Genomic DNA, 4796 nt, shown 5'->3' with positions numbered 1-4796 from the left:
TATGTACAGATAATTTCTCAATTTTTGAAAAATGTTTAAATGTATTCATAAAAAGTTTAAAAAAAATCAAGGTAGAGTTTACTTTAAGGTATTTTATACTAAATAAACAATCAAATTACCTAAAGTAACTTCTACCCAAAATCATAATATTCTAGAATTTATTTTTCTAGAATATTAAAAAAAATTAGTCCTAAATTAATTTTAAATTAATGTAAAATTAAATTCGTATTCTATTGAGAATGAACGTAATTTAAATTTCATTATAACTAATGCGTTGGCTTTATTTTTAATTGAAAAAACTCGACGGAAATGATCGTTTAACCTTCCCAATAACTCTAATGAAATTTTTCCTCATTTATAATAGAGTCAATCTCTAACAAACAAAAATATGCAATAACTACATTATTACATATTCTTTATCTTTATACACTAAATTCAAACTGTACATTTATCCGGCTTTAATATTAATATAGCAAAAATCCAGACGAAGTACGTTAGGCCTAATGCTCAAATCGGCATATACAACATCAAATGGATCCTTTTATTAAGTACAAAATTATGATGCACTTTAATTACTTTAATGGGTAACAAAATCATCTATCATCAAATAACAACAGAAATAGCATATAATTACAAAACTTACTGATTTTTATATCATTCGAAGAATTCATCAAAATATGTAGACCAACAGTGTATCAAACAATGAAAAAACACGACGAATAGGTTACCTGCAGAACTTGATACTAGGGGGCTCTTCTTCGAAACATGATATTAAAAATATAAATCAAATATTTTAAATTACAGATATATAATATTATTTATTATACTTTATTTTAAGTTAGGATTATTTTTAATTTCTAATCAATTAACAGTTTTGAAGTTTTATTATTATTTTTTTTTTCAGGCCCATCGTGGATTCGGGTCTTGTCAAACCACTCTCCGAAAAATTTACAGTACTCATAAAGTTTAACGAAATAAGAAATACGAATGATTATACTTTTGATGATACTTTTAAAATACATTTATGATCATTTCGCATATCATAAGTTAAATGATCATAAAAGTAGTTAAAATATTCACAAAGAACATTTATTGTTTTTAAAACTTATGACGAAAATTTTTTTCATAATAGTGTCTGCAAATTTGTTAGACAATTAACAACTCTTAAAATTGGAAACAATTTTTTTTACTAGCCGGATGGCCGAAACGACTACTTCCATAAAAAATTCATATGTTGGATCAAGAACTTTTCACGATGGGATGGCCAGGATATGTTGGGCTCTGTCCAGTGCCGGCCCGAGGAAAGTTTTAGGATGGAGCGAGATCCTATTATGGCGCCCCTTGGTTGCCCTTAATTTATACCCTTTAATTTTCTTTACCACTGAGGCGCCCCATAGGACTTAGCGCCAGGAGCGGCTGTTCCGTTCGCACTATGGTAGGGCCGGCCCTGGCTCTGTCCATCACCGAGAGCATATCCGAATCCAGAATAAGTAGCTTACGTTAAATGTTCGTCTTAGTGCTCAAAGGGACGAAAAAGTCAATATACATATGCATGGTTAACCGTAACTGTTGGTAATAAAGGTGTACGTGTAATCTGTACCTAAAAACTAAAATTTCTAATAAACATAAATCTATCGGAAAAGAGTTAGACCCTATTTTATTTTCTTCCATTTTTTCCATTTGAGAATGGCAGGCTGGTAGCTTCGAACATCAGAGATGTTCGAAGTAGCCACCATTCTCAGCATCGGAACTGTTGAGAAGTTGTAATATTGATTGACTTAAGTCTTGATTTCACTCAAATTTCCAGCAGCAAAGATCTTCATCCATCAAAATTTCATTTCATTGAAAGCGGTAGCGTTTGCAGCTATAAAAACAAAACACAGTGAAAGTCTTAGAGGCTAAAGTCTGAAAGCAACGACGACAATACCCAGTCGCTAGGAAAGCTAGGACATGGAAGAAAAAATTCTACTATCAGTTTTCATTAAAGTAAACCTGACAAAAGGCACAAAACAAATTGAAAAATTTCAATATTCTACAACACAAGGAAGATCTGCCAAAGAGGAGAGTACATCCAGGGAAGACTTTTTATCGAAAACTGTCTAATACCTATTTAGGTATTACTTGTCTAATACCTATTTAGGTATTAGACAAGTGAAGAAAACTCAAAAATATCCATATTGATGAAGCAAACCCGTGAACTCACCAACTACTATTGTTCAATGGTTTCATCTTGTGTCTCAAACTGCAAAAAATTTCGGCTTGGAGATATATCAAATATAGACCCATATATCATACCCAAGGCGCTTTCCAACGAGAGAGTGTAGACGGAGAAACCTCCGTTATCGGCAACAACATGTGGGACGATATCTTCACGCGATAGTTGATAAGGCAATCTACAATGCTTTAAGGTGATATGCGACAGGCAGGTTTTTGTGAGGTTCCATGGTGTAATGGTTAGCACTCTGGACTCTGAATCCAGCAATCCGAGTTCGAATCTCGGTGGGACCTTCTTTTTTTTTTTTCTTCTTCTTCTTCGCTCGTCATCATTGAAGGCGACAGCGACAGTAGAATTCCGATACTTCTTTTGCTTTGAATTTAGAAAAGAAACTCAGCTTCACCGCGCGTGTGCGAAGCAGAATTTCTGTTCGACGCTTCGCAATGTTTCCATCAGTTTATTCTACTTTTGCGATCGCCGAACAACGAAATTCAACATGTCGCAAATTTCTGACATGCTTATTACAGTTTCGGACCAAAAGAATTACAAAAATGTCTTCCAAGCGCAAACAATCGTCACACTAAAAGAAACATTTTCATCAACCGCACATGAAAACGAAAATTCGTGTCAGGAGTGGGATTCCAACCCACGACCACTATCGCGGACCAGAATACACGTTCCTACATTTACAGGAAAGGTCGACCTTGAATCTGGCGCCTTAGACCGCTCAGCCATCCTGACATACTTCACCAGCTACGATTGCTGCCTAATCAATGGCGCATGGTATTTCCGTGGCACGTTTATGCAGGTTTTACGACGGGCCGACGTCTAAATCCCCAAAGCATGATTCAATCGCAGTTGCGAAACGATGTTGTTTTCCGGGAGGAGAAATTCGCTATAGTTTTATTACGACATAAAAAACACTGGTGTTTGCAGAGCAAGAAAAATTGCTGCTTCTGCGGCTGCGCGAAATCTTTACGTCGAGAAATTTGGAATCGAAATTACCGACCGAAAGTTTTCTCGTACTGAAAGTCTCGCATATGGATTTTCGAAATAAGTTATCGCATATTCTTGTTCCTAAATGGAAATTGGTGTTTACAGTGAATTACAAGCAATGAATGTTTTTACTGACAGGAGTCTAACTGGTGACTAGGACGGCGAATCACGGGTCGTTTTTCCATTATCACCAGCGGACAGAATATCGGAATTTCTTTCACGTCTCTTACAATAAGAAAGTCTTTGTTCCTTGATAGCATTACGTTAGCCTAAAGTGTAGAAGAATTCGTCGTTTTCTAAGAAGCTTACACATTCCATGCTACGTGTGTTAGAAAAACGAATACTTTTGTGTTCTGACCAACGTTCCTGTCCGTTAGCATTGCAACCGTCAGAAACAAAACAATAAATTCACCTTCGCCTTTGCTTGCTCGACGTGTTGCAGTTACAAGCTTCACTAACATCTACTTCCAACATTTTGGAAGATTTGAATGAATATCCGTGACTGCAACAAAATACGTTGGTCTTGGGCATTGTTGTTGGCTGTTGAACATCTCGTACGAAACGATTCCACAAAAATTATCGACTACACTATATCGAAGTGATTATTTTGCAAGTCTGCAGCAGTGGCGTAGCGTGAGTGTCAGCCGCCCGGGGCGGAGGAAAATTTCGCCGCCCCCTTATTTAGGTATCTCAATTTAAAAGACTAAAATTCAGTTTCGTCATAGAATAAGTAATGAATAATTCCGTGCTTATTTCAATCGGTCCGAATCGTAGGTGCGACAAAATTATGAAATGAAATGGTTCAAATTTTTACAAGATATTATTATTATTTATTGTGAAATTTTGCCGCCCCCTAAAAGTGCCGCCCCTTCCGCCCCCACTACGCTACACCACTGGTCTGCAGAACGTCGAAAAGTTTTTCGATTGCCCACGTAAAATAATCAGAAAATTACTCGCAAAACAATCAGGCAAACATCAAACACGTTTTAAGGCGTCATAATCGAATATGATACCTTTCGACGACAGAAAAAATTAAAGGTCTCACCGAGATTCAAACGCGGAGCGCTGGATTCAAAGTCCAGAGTGCTTACCGTTACACTATGAGACCGATGCCTTGTATATAACGGTAAATTATTTAATGTTATCTCCTCATAAATAGTAAGTAAAAGAAATTAGTTACAGTCCAACTGTCGCAGAAGTAGCCTAAGTATGCTTGTGGAATATTAAACTAGTCAAGCCTTTAAACTCGAGATAACTCGGGCAGGTTACATAGCGTTACAAAACAAACAGTTTTTTGGAACCCCGAAAAAATTTTTTATTTTTGGATTTTTTGGATGTTTTTTAATTCAAAAATTTTTATCCGCGTGAAAAAATATTATTGTGATTTTAATCAACCTTTAATGACGCACGATTAACACTTAATTGTTTTTTATGGGATTTATATAAATAAAAAACTGTATATGTATGCATATGGTTTTTTTTTTTTCCTAAATCATCGTCTTTGGGCGAGACTAAGTTATGAGGCGGCAACCCTATTTTTACAGTATANTTAAAAATAGTTTCTGATGTCAAAAACGACCTCCAA

General features: G+C 35.7%; 1 protein-coding gene and 1 non-coding gene across 2 annotated transcripts in view; one reads left to right on the top strand and one right to left on the bottom strand.

Annotated features, from left to right (window-relative positions):
• LOC111618319 (pre-mRNA-processing factor 39-like) overlaps positions 1–753 on the bottom strand; it is a 113002-nt gene extending 112249 nt beyond the window's left edge. Inside the window, exon 1 of the mRNA XM_023359819.1 lies at positions 644–753. The gene's annotated coding sequence lies outside the window, so the exon portion shown is untranslated. The remainder of the gene's footprint in view (positions 1–643) is intronic.
• Positions 754–2436: 1683 nt separating this feature from the next.
• Trnaq-cug lies at positions 2437–2508 on the top strand. The gene has a single exon. It is a non-coding gene; the product is annotated as a tRNA-Gln (tRNA).
• The last annotated feature ends 2288 nt before the right edge of the window (positions 2509–4796 follow it).

Source organism: Centruroides sculpturatus, unplaced genomic scaffold (assembly GCF_000671375.1).
Source record: "Centruroides sculpturatus isolate CEXI.00-Female unplaced genomic scaffold, Cexi_2.0 scaffold92, whole genome shotgun sequence".
In the NCBI taxonomy this organism is placed as follows: domain Eukaryota; kingdom Metazoa; phylum Arthropoda; class Arachnida; order Scorpiones; family Buthidae; genus Centruroides; species Centruroides sculpturatus.
This window is presented reverse-complemented; position numbering and strand designations above follow the sequence as displayed.